Source organism: Meleagris gallopavo, chromosome 2, assembly GCF_905368555.1.
Source record: "Meleagris gallopavo chromosome 2, MGAL_WU_HG_1.1, whole genome shotgun sequence".
Lineage (NCBI taxonomy): Eukaryota > Metazoa > Chordata > Aves > Galliformes > Phasianidae > Meleagris > Meleagris gallopavo.
Window position 1 is genome coordinate 9,492,107 of NC_139405.1, and position 16,222 is coordinate 9,508,328.

Genomic DNA, 16,222 nt, shown 5'->3' on the forward strand with positions numbered 1-16,222 from the left:
AGCCAACTACTTCTTTTTCCCTCAACCCTTCGCATTTGTTGCACCCACTTTGATCGGGTGTTCTGCTGCTTCTGTCTGATAGGACTAATGGAAAAATCAATCAGTTTCTTTATTCATTCATAATTTTGTGTATCAGTCAAGTATTACCACTAATTTGCTTCTCTTAGCTAGAAGGCTAGGAAAAATATTATTTATAGAAGATCTTGTTCACTTTGGGTATATGCACTCAAACTTCTCCCCATTCACAAGCACAAGCTTTTAGGACTGTAAAATTATCAGTTAAATCGTAATTACCAACTTCTGCATCTTTTTATACCCAGCCCTCACCCACAAGCTGCCTCTTAGTGGAAATTAGCCACGAACTGCATTATTTTTCCATATTTTTTATATTCACAAATGAATCTTTTTGCTTATAAATGAAGTACAACTGCTGCTGAAGTGAAATGTGGTAGCTGTATACCAGTACACAACGAATTGGCACAGTACCACTGCCATTTGGGGAGGGAGATTTGGTGTCAAAAGCCTTTCTCTCTGGAGCTATGTTTTCAAGAGAAATGTCCATTGACTTGGGAAGTACAGTAGGAGTTCTTGAAGAATGAAAATAACAGAGAAACAAAAACCAGACAGCTACAAATTCTCATGTTAGCTCTACAATTGGTCAGATATTTCCCAGTAGACTGTTCTTCCTTCAGAAAATGCCAGTCTGTCAAACACAAAAGCCACTACCAATGAGTTTTCACCATGAGCAAGGCAAAATAGGTTTCAATAACACCACTAGGCTCCATTTTGATTTTGGAATGCTCTCGTTTTTTTTTGGTTTATGGAAAAAAACCATCATTTTATCATTATTATGTAACAGATTCAACATTTTGCAGTGTAAAAATCTGTTAGAACCAGACCTTTATGGAGGACCATCAACATGAAGTTCTTGTTTCCAGCAGCACATTAGCCCTTGTTGGGCAGTTCTGCATCCAGCCCTTCTAAAAGCCCTGTTGGCATCAGATAATATATTCTACACTTTGTTTTTGTCTTGGTGTGAACTAACTGCAATGGTTTCTGAAAAGCAAACAAATGTGAAACACTTCTGCCACGCTCTAATGAAGAATCCTTGATCTGCAGATAATCCACAGATAGCTTACTAGAGGCATTTGTGGGTCACAGTCTTTGCTGATGAGATGGTCATATTGCACAGCAGAACTCCTTCTTACTTGGCACCTTGCCACTTGTCACATGTCAGCAAGGACGTGCTGTCTGTATTCTAGGTAGGCAACTTGCTATTTACCATTCCTCCTTGTTCCCACAAGAAATCCCATGCCAGCAGATAGAGAAGGCTGCAATTTGAGAAGAGCCAGATAGCTGTCCCTGTATTCTGTGATCTTCAGCAAACACCCCAAACCCGACATTGCGCTTAGTATCCAAACCAGAGCAGGAGAAGGGGAGGGATCTGGAGTTAACTTGGGGAAACTTTAATACTGTCAACCCTGGAATTAAGACCATGATGTGTCTGAAAGTCAGACAAACAGTCATTTCCTTGTTCTGCTGCTACTACAGCCTTCTGAGAATGAAGGAGTCCTTGCTCTGGACCTGCTTTCACTAAAGACCTATTGAGCCTTCAATAACAATCTTTGCCATGAAAAGAGCCACCTCATGACTTTCTTAACAACAGGATGACTTTCAGCATCATAGGGTTGGGCAGCCTTAAAAATAAACAAATAAACATTACTGGCCTGAGTATAGTCACACTTTCTCATCCGGCTACAAAGTTGTAAGGATATCTCTGAGCTTACTCATCTGATACTAAATAAAAACCAATATCCCACCCACAGAGTAAGCAACTCTGCTTATTCTTCACAGAATCACAGAATGGCTTGGGTTGGAGGGACCCTAAAGCCCACCCCAAACATGGGCAGGGCTGCCCCCCACCAGCTCAGGCTGCCCAGGGCCCATCCAACCTGGCCTTGGGCACCTCCAGGGATGGGGCACCACAGCTCTGGGCAGCAGTGCCAGGGCCTCACCACCTTCTGAGTAAAGAATTTTTTCGCTGAATTTTCCTTCTGCTCAGTAGCGTTACTTCAGATCAAAACAGTGGAGAATTTCTCCCCTTGTCTGAAATTCAAAAGGAAAAGGGAAAAAAAGCTCCAGAAAAGTGGATTCCTCTAGCAAAATAGACAGGGTTTTTTTGTTGTTGTTTGGTTGGTTTTTTGTTTTTTGTTTTTTTTTTTTTTTTGGTTGAGGGCTTTGAAAAGGAAAGGTGTGTTCACTCTTATTTTCCAGCCTGTTGCCACACGCCTGGCTGACGTGCCAGTTCCCATGCCAGCTCATTACTGAAACGCCGTTCCTGCACACTACATGCAAGAGCAGCTTTGGAGCAGCTCCAGCTCCGAGCTCATTTTTCAGGTCAAAAGCCTCTTCTCATAGCTGTGCAGCATACTTTGATAACACAGGTCTGTTCTCTTGGCTCTGCTATATCAGCAAAGAACAATGAGGACTGGTACTGTATCTGAGTTATTAATTAAATACCTTAAATAAATAGATAAGCCATTTAACTAGGGCTCAGCACGATAGATAAGCCATTTAACTAAGGCTTAATGCATGTAAAGAGAACAGGATTCCACTACAGAGAACAGCGTATGGTCCCTAGTGAACACTTCTGATACTTTTCATTGACATTTCAACTAATTCTCCTTCTTGGTTACCTATATTATGGAGATTAAGGAATCTCACCACAGGTTACACTGATCTTTTCCAACCCAACCACTGTATTTCTAAACATCCACTTCCTCTGTGAAGGAGAATGGGTAGGACTAAAGCCTATTAAAGTCACAGTCAAGCATGTGGGTAAGTCAGAAATAGAAACAGAGTGGGTAAGTCAGGATAGAAACAGGGTGAAAATACAGAACACTGATATAAAAGAGGGCTGAAGATGGAGCAAGAGCTGGGTGAGGAGCCATCCTATTCCTCACAGCCCAACCTGAGGAGAAGGCCTTATTTCTCCCACTTGTCTCATTTCTGCCAGCTACTCTAATGCTGGTAAGCCACGCAAAGATGCAGAAAGGGAATGAATATGAAGCAGAACTCAACAAAGCAATTCTTTTGACTTTCCAGCGGAAAAGAAAAGGCAGCTCCATCACAGCACTTCCCTGGGGCAAATCAAGGACAAACCTGCCACAGTGGACCAAAAAGGTTTTGAACCAAAAGTTTCTTCCCTGGAGCAAGAAAGCTGAGATACTACATTTAGATACCAACTGGTGCTGAGATCTGTATGCGTTGTCAGATTTTATTCCTTAATGTGGGATGAGACCATAAGGCAATACTGAATCGATCTCCTCATTTACTGCATCCAAGAGAAAACTCTGTATAGGCATGTGTGTGATGTACTGAAAGCATTTCTCTCCCACAGCCTGTATTCCAGTTGCTGTGCTCATTGCAAGCCTCTGTTGCCATTAGCTGGAGAATCAAACTATAATGTACTCGACCCAATATATCCTAGTGAGTGACAGAGAAGGGTAGTGGGGAGAAAATACTGCAGGCTGTGAGGGATTGAATTCCTGAAACAAAGAATTACCTTCCCCTTCTCTCCTCCCTTTCCATATTCCTGCCAAAGCATTGGGGATATTCCTATTAACCATACAACAGAGAGTACTGCAGCATCACACAAGTCAAGAAGATAGGTTTCATACTGAATAACCAGACTGCCACAGAGAAAGAAGAGACTTTGCTAGGAGAAACATATTGAAAGTGATGTAGTACAGCAAGCCCATCCTGCAGTTTATTTGGGGCTGCAGGCTGCTATTTATTATGTGTGTACTGTGCCTCATACAATAAGACTTTGATCCCTGATTAGAGCTTCTAGGTATTCTGTAATCCAAACAGTAATAATAAACAATTACTCCATGTCAGAGTGATGAATGATTAAGAACATTTACTGTGCTTTAACAATCAGGTATGTAAGAAACACAGGGAAATTGCAAAACTGTTAATCTTTAATTGGTTTTTTTGTTTTGTTTTAATAAACTGGGCTGGCTTAATAAATCTCTGAGAATTTCATTAATGGTTGCAGCTCTGAGGAGAAAAGCCAAGTCATTATCATAAAAAATGCTTTATGCAGATTTCTATGTACTTTGTTGTACTTGCTGTGTTATCAGGCCTGCAAAACATGCCTCAGAGCTACAGTGTAGGTAGACCATCACATTTATTCATTGATTTCTACTTCCTCTCCTTTCAAGCATGCACCCTTTGCCCTTTTTGCCACTGGTGGTAGTTTGGAGGTGAGTTAGACCCTGTTAATGGCATTAATCAGTGGGCAATAAGTGAAAAGCAGCAACAGCTGTTCCCCACGAGTTGACACCTCTGCTTTGCCGGGAGTTTGAGCTGTGTGCTTTATGCCCGTTGTGCATTTGTACTCCACAAAGCAACAAAAAGAGAGAATTTTGCCAGAGGAAACATTCACAGAGAGACTATTTAAAGTGAAATTGGAAACCATTTTGCTGGAAAATGAATTCCAATCTATGTATCAGGAGTCTGCCTCACATATCTGAAAGTTTTGCTTCTCTAATCAGGGAGGAGTGCGAGGCCTGGATTTCCAAATAAAACCATGCGCAACTGCCTCTGCTCCTCAGGATCCAACCCAAAGGCCACTGACGTGGCTAATTCAACAACTCCGATGGACCTTGAAGCACATCTCTGGGGCAAGACAGCAGCAACCTTGGGAGCCTGCGGCCACACCTCATGCAAGCACCAAGCCTTCACCCCTACTATTGAATACAACAGGAGACATCAGGGGTCTGATGTCTGTTTCTGATGCAAAGTAACAAGGCACAGTTTGAGCCCACACCACAAACCTTTCTCCCTCCATCCCCGGCTCAAAAAGGCATTCTGATCCAGACTGGGTACAGGCACCTGCAAACGATCATCTGGTAAATAATAATGTTTCTTCTCTAACAGGAAAAAGGACCTTTTTGGATAGGACAACTTCTGTTTCAGACCCCAAGAAAGCACTAAATGCCTGAAAGTTTCCACATTTGCTTTCTTCAATTATACAGATAAAAACCTACTGAGAAGGGCCTTGTTGGCTTAACTGGGCTCTAACGCAGCACTTCTCACAGTCTCAGAGCCATGGAGGTTGGAAGGGACTTCTGCGGAAGGTAGGGGTTGGACTTAGTGATCCTTGTGTTCCCTTCCAACTAAGGATATTCTATGATTATAGAATACCAGTAAGTCCATATCAACAAGTCTAACACAAGATGTCTCCCTGCCACCCTGGCGCTGCTTTTTCCCACTTTCACCACTCCCCTCTGTCCTTCTGACACCTCCCTAATTCCTGCCTTCCCTCTTGTATCTATGCAAAGCCACAGAATCATAACATCCTTGAGGTTGGAAAAGACCTTCAAGATCACCAAATCCAATGTCCAACCATCAACCTGACCTACCAAGTCCCAGTACTAAACCAAGTCCTTTAGCACTATATCCACGCATCTCTTCCATGCCTTCAGGCATCAGGATTCCACTACTTCCCAAGGCAGCCCACTGCAATGCTTGACCACCTCTCTGCGAATAAATTTTTCCTAATATCTAAACCAAGCCTCTCCTGGCACAGTGAGACCATTTCCTCACATCTAATCTCTTATTACTTGAGAAAAGAGGCCAACACTCACCTCACTACAACCTCCTTTCAGGCAGTTGTAGAGATCGATGAGGTCTTTCCTCAGCCTCTTCTCCTGACTAAACAGCCCAGATCCCTCAGCCTATCTTCACAAGTCATCTTTTCCAGTCCCTTAACCAGCCTCACTGCTCTTGTCTCCATATACTCAAGCAACTCAATATCTTCCTTCCAGTGAGGGGGCCCACGATGAACACACTACTCAAGGTGTGGTCTCACCAGTGCCAAGTACAGAGGGACAACCACCTCCCTGCTCCTGCTTACTGCACTGTTGCTGATACAAGCCAGGATGCTTTCCTGGCCACCTGAGCACACTGCTGACTCATGTTCAGCCAGTGCTCAAAGAGCAAATATTTGCTAAGACTGGGTCCACTGAGTCTACCTGCTTATTATTACCAAGTGTTGTGTTCTTCCTCTACAGCATCCATATTGTCACGTCTGGTTGTCACAAAAGCACAGAGAAGTCAACACGTTTTGCTGTGAACCTTTACTGTAGGTATCAAAGACTAAGCTCTGTTCCCAAGAAGGAACTACTGAAAGCCTCATTAGCACTGAAATCAAATGCCAGGCTTGAGCCCGAGAATGGATTTGACTCACACACAGATCTGTTTAATCTTAATACAGCAAAACACTTGACAAATACCTCCAAGCAGCCTTGTGGCCGTGCCCTGCTCTCTAGCTTATGTGCCCCAAAGTCACACCAGCACGAGATTTCACTATAAGCTCTGAACTCCTTCTTTGCAAATAACCAGGCAGTTCCCATTGATTTTGCTATCCCTTTCCTCAGTGAGTAAGAGGACATAACACCAAGAGTCTATGAGTATTTGTCACAATGGCTACAGCAGCACAGTTAGCTGGGAGTATCCTGGTTTGAAAGACAGGTGAATGGGAAAAAACTTGTTTTTTTTTTTTTTGTTTTTTTTTCCAGGTTCAGGCTACTTTCACATTACTTTTCTACAAATATGCTTCTAAATAATTTTACTGGCAGGAATATATTCAGAAATAGCATTCTGGGCAAATCTTGCAGTCACAGAAAAGAGACTTATCACTGTGTAATAATGAATTTCTACAACTTCAGGGAAAAAAAAAAAAAAGAAAAATCACACAGTTTTCCTGCAGAAACAGACTGTGTTCTACCCAGTGCTGTGTCTGGTCTGTTAGCCTGCTAACCAGATGCAGAAAACTTCAGTAGTAATGGTACTTATTGAAAAAGGCGTCAATCTCAAAACAAATCATCCCACTCCATCCAATTCATTTTCTGGGAAAAGCAAAGAAATAACAGATGCCAATGACTTGGTGTAGGACAATTCTGCAAGATATTCAGATACAGATGGGCAGTGAGCGAATTAAAAAGCTACATGTGTGATAAGAAGCTGAAGGAAAGTCTATTGCTACAGTTTGACAATAAGCAGCCCACAGATGTTTCTTCCTAACTCTGGATTGTATTCTTAAGGCACAGGCCAACTACCAAGGATTTTAATGACTTCTTATTTTCAGTAGCACAAAACATTTACAGGTCAAACTTGTTTCAGTCAGAAAATGGAAGCATATTGAGTGGCTTAATGCATTCAGACTAGCTAATCAATGCATCAGCACAACTAAGATTTTGAATCTCAAATACCTTCCTCGGAGCTGCTCATAGACTGAAAAATTCATAAATCAGAAACGAGTAATGGCTGTATTCAGCAAATAATTTCAGACAGCAAATACAGCATAGAAGCACTCAATCTGTCTGTAGGAAGATCAGAAATGATGCAACATGACTTTGGCTGTCCTCTGGGGAATGATTTGCACTCATGAGAAACCCTAGCTATTTGTCTCTCAAGACATCAGCCCTGAGCAGCTGTGGAAGCCTGGTCCAATCCAGGACGTGATCTTAGCAGTCACAGCAGTTGCCCTACAGAAACATACTTGAGAAAAGGCAAAATAGCACAAAGACACAGAGGGGTGAGGAAAGCGTGTGGAACAGGTCTGCAAGCAGTGAGGAGGGGAGAAGGCTGCAGGTGCAAAAGCAGAGATTGCCCTGCATCCCTTGGGGAGGGAACCACAATGGAGCAGGGAGGAAAGAGTAGGAGACAGGAGCAGCAGAGAGGAGCAGTTATGGGCCCACCACAACACCCCTCTTGGCACCCCATGACACTTCAGCACCTCCAGCACAGAACTGACCCATAAACACGAGGCAGCTCTGCCTCCCAAACACATGCCAAAATGAGCTTGCTTTCTTCCCTGCGCTGGTCCAATTCAAATGAAAATAACCTGCCACTCGCTGCACCAGCCCCAGCCAGCGGAGCAGTTCAGTGCCAAGTATAGGCTTTACAGTCAGATGCTCTCTGCTTAGTTGAGCTCTACTTTGCTGACTTCTTGTTGCTGTTGCTCCTGTTTTGTTCATGGCTTTGCTGCACTGAGTTCTGCTGGTCTCCCAAGGGAATAACTCACACTGCAGTCAGTGAATGCCACCGACAGAGCGTTTTCACTGGAGTCCAGTGTCTTCTCCAGTATTTATCACTTCAGTAGCCTAATGAAGGTGAGATGTAATTAGAAAGGCATCAACTGGACTACAGAGTTTGTTTTGCAATTACCTATACAGCGGGTAACCACTGACACAGAACAGTGCCTCCTCCAAAGCTGGCAAGACGTGGCATAAATGTTCATCGTTGGATGACTTAAAGTGACCCTATGCCGCGTTCTGTAATTGCTGCCTTTCTTCCTAAGCACTTGAAAGCAAACACAAAACGATTGAGCTCGTCCCAAGGCAGCTTTTCCAACCAATGGAGATGGTTTATATCAATGCAACTAAGCCCATATAACTGTCACCTTAATATCTTTCCCACTTGCACGGTGATCAGCAGTGATTTCGCTTGAGTGATTTTTGTCTGTGTAAGCAACCTCAAATGAATGTAACAATAATAAGAACTCCCAGCAGAGCAATTGCCTTTGCAAAAGAAAATAATACTAAAAATCTCCAAAGCACACACACAACACTTTTGATTGCACACACACAAAAAGAAAAACAAAAGGACTGAGAATTAAAAGCCATTTCTGAAGTCTCATTTCTTCCGCTCGTACTCAAAATCAGCATTCGTATTTAGAGTAAAGTTATTTTAGGCAGTTGCCAGGATGACTGACCCTTATTTAAGGCTGAATGTCTGAAGGCACAAAGAACACTAGCACTAGATAATGACCTCCTGCTGCTAAATATACACCATGGTTTATTGCTTGATAGACATCATGCACTAACGATAGCTAATGGTGCTGTTAAAAGACAGCTTAATGCTGAGTAGAAGGGAAGGTTCATTCAGAAGCCTCCTGAGCCCAAGCACCACAATACAAAACATGACTCTCTCTTAAAGATCCAAGATTGCTTCCAGGTGTCAGAGAGTAGTTTTAATTTGTTTAATCCCTGACAGCTAGCCATACTAGCAATTACTTCAGAGAAACAAGATCATTCTTCAGCAGGATGAAAGCATGGACTTTGGTATCTGGCTAATATCATGAGTGTACTCTGATCCGGGTAGCTTTCAATAACCTGTTGTACTTGCATCCTTCTGACACATCATAAGATGGATTTTAGTTCAGCGCAGAAGACTGACAAGAAGTAACACTGAAAACAGTAGCTCAGAAAGTCAGGAACAGTGAAGATGTAGTCTGCAGACATAACAGTTCAGGCTTTGCTCAGGCTTGCTGTAAAGTAAAACTAAAGGATCTTGTGCCAGAATGAATGAGATGCTTCCATTTGGTTCATCACAGTAGGATCTTCCCAAGTTCTTACAAAGCTGAGGCCAACACCCATAACTAGACCAGCACATTCAGCTTCCCGTACAGATGCAGCACTGACGACTTTCATCACTTTCAAGTGAGACTTACTGACATCTCATGAGTGGAACGGCGAAATCTGAGTTCAGTTTACGAAGCTCTTTAAATTTCAGTTTTGGAGACCCAATTCTGGCTTCCCTGTACTTTGTGTAGGAATCCCAACTGCACGAAGAGGACATGAACAAGGTATATTTTGGAGAAGTGCTTTTTTTGTTTTATTTTTAAACATTTCTCTTGCAGGGTTTTAGGTGCCCTCAAAGAGGTAAGTTTAGGTTCTCTCTTTCTCTTTGTTGATTGAAGACAGTTACCTGTTACCCTCTAATCTTCCTGCTTATACTTACACTGGAATAGACAGTGGGACCTGCCATTTGGAGATAGCATATTTTATTTCTTATACAGACATCTCATAAGAAAAGCAATATAGATTGCCCCTACAGGTGATAGCCTGCTGCAGAAGTAAGAGTTTGCTGTAATGCCATACAATGACAGTGATGGCTCAGTGAAAGCGATGTTGTTAATTGCAGCAATTAAACAGTTATGATATAATTAATGTAAAAATCACGCATGGCTAAAAACCAAAGGTATTTTTAATTCCTGTTGAGATCATATCAAATCTGCTGTTATGATGTGATGGTGGATGATGGCTACAGGGAATCCAGGGAACAGTGACAGGCTGTTGAGTGATGGGACGATCTAGTGGGAATGGCAAGGAAACAGAAAAGGACTTTAACAGGACAAACTGAGCTCTACAAATGAAGAAAACCGAAAGAAGTCGTGCTATAGGAAGACCTTTCAGATCTGTGACCCATAGCAGTAGCAGATCTTATGCCTCACAAAGCCTGTTGCAAGGACTGGCATCAGCCTTCAGCACAGTAAAGTGGACATTCGATGTTTCCTCGTTCCAGATACACAATAAGAAACAAGAATAGAAAAGTCAACTCGTTCATTTTACTTTTGGTAAAGAGCAACTTCTGGTGAAGAGTAAGATTTAAGACATGCGTTAACTTTGCTTAACCTACATTTTGCATTGCCAGTTTAGTGTATTAACAAATGTCTAACTTGAGAGATGAAAGAAACAAATTGAAATTGATATTATAGATAGTTAAGAAATCTGTATAATATTGAAGAAACTTCAGAAATATAGTATTCCCAGATTTAAAAAATAATTTTTAAAAAAGGGGTGAGGGGCAAATAAGTAAATATAGTCTGTTATATCTGCTCCATGGCTGCCTCAGCTCTCAGATTGTAGCTGTAGCTTGGCTTTTAAATGTCAAAAATCTGTCTTGTCGTATTTCAAGCTTTCTTTCATCAGGGCAGTTATAAGTACACGCTAAAAATACACTGAGAAAATCTGTTGATTTTTTTGTGTGATGCTCAAAGTCAATTTTGTCAGCCCACGAATGCAGACAGCCACATCAATCAGACAGCTATGCCCAGTAACTCTTCCCCATACCCAGAACAAAAGACTGTTACCATGATTGCCATTTTCATTGCACAGCAGTAGCAGAACTGCAAAACCAATTCATAGGGTTGTATGGATGTGCTAAAGGCCAAGAGGGTTGTGTGTTCATTGGACCTACAAAAATACTTTGGTTTTGCAAAACTGCACTGAAGACATGGCCAGCTCCCAAGCCTTCCCTACAAATCCAGCTTGAAATACTGCTATGCTGAGTACTAATCTTCTAGATCTACATTATTTATGCTTCCTGTAGGGTAACTTAATGTAGTGATAAATGAAACCACGTTGCTTGCTGTGTATTAACATATGATTTACTGATTGGTCTTCTTATAGACATAGACTGCAGTCTCAAGGAAAAAGGAAGAAATGAGCAATCTCTAGACTAAAAATACAGAGTGCACTTTAGAAGACAGTTTGTGTTTCTAGCACAGTTTTCTCGAACATTTTTCATACTCTGGCCCATGGGCAATCTCTTTTAACCAATCTCTCTGTTCTGTACTCAGAATCCTGTCTCTAGTTTCTTATCAGGTCACTGAGGTGGAACTACTGAGGAGCATTATGATTCAAAATGACTATGCAATATACAACTTCGTCCTCCATCACTTCAGTGTTTTTGTTTATTTGTCTCTGGCTAAACACAGCAAGTCCTGCTGTCCAGCATAATGGACCCAGGATTTGCATTCATGCAAGCATGCAATATTACGGCCATCTGACGTAATGGACATACCTTGTTTGGTGTCTAAAGAGGAGTAATGGTTTTCCATTTAGATTCTGTTTAATAATAAATACACTCCTGACATTGTTAAATGATAGCCTGCTCCTAATAAACCCCATGCTGATCCGCTTGTTTGTTGAAGTGAGTAATTCGTCTTCCTGGGCTGCTAAGATGTTAGCTGGGATTGTAGAGACAACATGAATCAGACACAACCAACATGTCCCCTGCTGGTTTGCTCATTTCCTCTCAGAGAGAGACCGGAGAGTCTTCTCTTCACATTACAGATCTTGTTATTAATTGATTTCAATATTAATTGCTCTTAAGGCTTGGTGGGCCACATACATAAGAAACACGCACAGAATTCCACGCGTGCACTTCTCCCAGGATACATGGTACCAAGCTGTAATCTTTTTGTGTTACTGAATTAAGTATCTGTGGCCACACTGAATCCACCAGAACAAGCAGAGTAATATAATTTTTGCTTTTGATTTTCTATCAGAAAGAAGGCTGGGGAGGGGGTTGATGAAGGATCATGATATCCTCAAACCTAATTATGATCTCAGTAGCTCCCGAGGATTTGGTTTATGAAGTGGCTCATAAATTTGTTATCATTACATCCATGAATACCCATTGGTCTCGTGCACTCATAAGGGCTTGTTTGAATAGTTTTAAATTAGTTTATAATAAAACAGATTTCAGAATGCTCCTAACAGCCAAGTGCCCTGGAAAGAGCAGCCTCCATGGAATAACTGCCTCAACAGATCTAACTTCTCACTCCATCAGAGTATCACTGAGAGGAAATGGGCTCTCACCAGCTCTGCTGAGACTGACATGGGTTTCCCTTGAAGCAGTCTCATCACATCAGGAAGGTATAACAAACACAGCACGTGCACAACTTACCTCCAGGAACCCTGGAATCCTCCAGAAGTTTTTACCAGAAGCCCGGGAAGACCCTGAGAGCCTTGCAGGCACCTTGCACATCTCCCTGGGCCCCAGCACAGCTGTGGATGGAGCAGTGCCACGTTTGAACACATGGAACACAAGATTTAGAAAACGGAGCTTTTAACTTACCATTGCCTCACATCAAAATAACTCAGGGCTGGCCAGATCACTTAGCAAGCAGTCCCTTCACCTACATCCATCCGTTCACCTGCAGCTGCTGCTATTGTTACTTGCCACAGAAAGCTGCAGTCAGGTTAAGGTCACATCCCCTTTCCTTTCCCAGTCCGATTACTACAGTTCAGTGGTCACACAGCACCCACAAAACATGCAGTCTTGACACAGCTGAGGTTGGCAGCACTGTGCTGAGGGAACAAAGGGAGTAATACTACACAGGAGTTTTACTGCAAATGCACTCCTGTCTCCAGCACCAAAGTACCATCCTAAGGCCTGCTACCTTTTGGATACCTAAAAATTAGATGTTACTAGATACCAGGACACTATTGCAGCAGCAGGTACTATTACAAAAGGCAAAGAGGCCTGGGAGCAGTTACTGTGGTGTTTTCTTCCTTGCTGCTTTTTCCTCTAAAACATACATTCAATTTCACTGCTCTCTGTAGGTTAACTGCCAGAGAACCTAAACCAAGGTGGCTGTTTCAAAATGGAAGGCTCTAAGGGTGGAAGAATCTATACAAAAAGAATAGGCTCTAAGGACAGAATTATTAGCTCACGGCAGGAGGAGGGGAGAAGACATGCAAGATACTAAGTCTAGCCAGAGAGAAAAGCAGAGTACACCTGCAATTCTCCAGAGACAACACTTACCATCAGGTGGAATCTCATGGACCAATTCCCTGCTTCCTCCTAAAAGCACCAGGAGCAGGCTAGCATATGACTCACAATACAAGCCCCTCAAAGCAGTCAGAGCTGCTTCACTTACCTTAGCAGAATGCTCTGGGTTACACTACCAGGCCTCGTGAGTCTCTGTAATGTCTTTGGGAAATAAGATACACCTGTCCTGAATCAGAACAGATAGGCTTATCTGATTTCAAAGCCAACTCACAGTTGAGTAGAGATTAGATTGGCTGTAAGAAATTCTTGTTATTGTGCAACTTGTTATTCATGGTAGGGTGAAAACAGCTTCAAAGGTGATCCTATGTACTCTGAAGGATATCTTCTTATATCTAATGTACTTTATACTAACCAAATTGGTTTTTGCTTCAAGCATCTCTCTGCAAAAGAAAATCAATTTCAAGTTGCAGCATCTTTCAAGCTAAAGATCCATTGCAAACTTACTAAGTGTTTGGCAATGCAAAACTGCAGAAACATGACAAGTAATGCCCATGTCAATGTATGCACTGTGTCCAAATCAATGTTTGACCTCCAAGAGTGGAGCAATCCTCTGCCACTCTAACAATGTCCCTAACAGAAATGAAAATATGGTGTATACGCAATTTGTTTTAACCCTCACAACAATCTAGGGCAGCAATTTTAAGCCACTAGATCAGTTGTCCTTGAAAATAAAAAACCCTCAAAGTGCAGAATGTTGACCCAACACTTACCAGGCCTTCCTCATCCCCAGGAGTAGGTGATTTCATGCTCAGATGATTTGTGACATCCTTCACTACTCCGTAGTCTTACATGGCCTGCTGCAGCAGGTCTCAGAGCTCCACAACTTGCTGTGCATCTTCTGAACTCAGCATGTTTGCCCTCTAGCTGCTCTTGTGTCTACAGACCACCTGCTGGTGCCTCCCATCAGTGCCAAACCTCCTGTTCACCCCAGACTGATCACAGCCTTCCTATCTCCACTCTCCAAGGACTGCTAAGGAGGTGAATGCAACTTTAGGAGAGGATCAGGAGCACTTGTACAAACTGAAACTATCACTTCTGTGCAGCCTTTGCTGAATGTTCTGAGCTGTGCCCTTGATTCCAGCAGCTTTGGGCAGCTAAAGTCCAGCAAAGCTTGTGGTAACTATCTAAATTGTGTTGGCTTAGTGAGGAGCAATGTTAGTAACACCTTTGGAGCACATTGTGCCTGCATGTAGTTTTGGGGCCTATGTCTAGAAAAAACAGTTATCTCTCTACAGAAAATTATTTCAACAGAAAATAGGCTGGATGTTCATGAAGGTGATCCAGAAATTGTCACAGAATCACAGTTCATGAAAACTGCTTGAAGTACTTCTAGCATAGGCTTATCTAAAAGCATTTCAAATGCAACAACAGCGTTACGCTACCAGGATGATGACCACCAGTAAAATGGGCTCAGGCAACTTCTCTAAAGCAATGAGAACTGGATATCTCCTGCAGAGACACGCAAAAAGTGATATGGGTTGTTATGTGTCTCCATGGTGACAGCTAGTTTGCAGACTGGAGTGCACATTCAGTGCACGATACAAAGCCACTCCGCAGGACCACTGCAGAGTCATGTGCTCTTTTCAGTAAGAAAACCGAGGATTGAGGGGACTTTGTTCTGGTGCTCTGTTACAAACCGTGGAGCAGCAGAGTCTCTGGGGCTGGATTTGCAGCTCACTCAAAGCACAGCCACTCTGGCCCATGGCTGGATCTCATTCCCGATTTGTAGATGACCATACCAGAGTGCTAAGGTGCCCTGTGTACTCTGAGCATTGCAGCAGAGACATCTGCTACCCTACTGCAAAGCAACCATTTTTTCCTACCCTTCTCTTAAAAAGATGCTTAAACTCATTTCTACTTGACTCCATAACCTGTGGCCCACAAACAGTCCTGATTTTGCCATATCCTTTTTTTTACATGTATCAGGTTGCATGTAAGCTTTCAGCCCTCCTTTTGCCTTTTTTTTCCTCCAGGATAGGTTGGTTGGTTTCACAAGCATGTTTAACTCTGTACACTGGCAAAGTATTGCCTATGCACTACTTTAACATAAATTACAGGAAAATCAGTCACTGCAATCAGTCAGGCTTTTATTCTTTCAGAGTCCTTGGGCACTTCCAGTGAGAAATGGGACAGTGGACATTTGGGGATCATCGGTAAGCCTGGAATAATTCTACTGGATTTCAGCCTTTACATCTCGAAGTAAGCTGGCCACTCATATCAGACTTCCTTAAACTCTTTGGCCATTTAAAGCAGCCACATCATTTTACAAATGGGGCTGGGTTGACCATTCGAATGAATTAACTTAGCCTGAAAATTAATGACCTACAGTTTCTTCTACCACAAATATTCATTATTAACAAATTGCAATCTGCTTGATTTTTGCTTCCTTTACTGCCTTACAAAAATCCAAGCCCACAGCTGTTCACTACAGCTTTTGAGATGTGAAGCTTGAGCAACACAGGTCCTACTGCACAGCTGTGGTCAGAGTCACAGACACGAAGGAGACAAGTCTACAGACTTGGGTCACCTAGGGCAGCCAAGGGCTCCACCCCATTTCTCACTTGCTCCAACTACCTTGAGGGAGGAGAGAATCAGAAGGGCAAAAGTGACAAAAACGTGTGAGTTAAGATAAATATAGCTTAATTACTGAAGAAAAAGGGGAAAAACAAAACAAAACAACAGGTAATGCAAAGGTCACTTGACACCGGCAGAATAAAGCTCAGCTAGTTTCTACTTTGGAAACATGTCTTCCCAGTTCTTTCCAGTTTTATTGCTGTCTGTAACATTA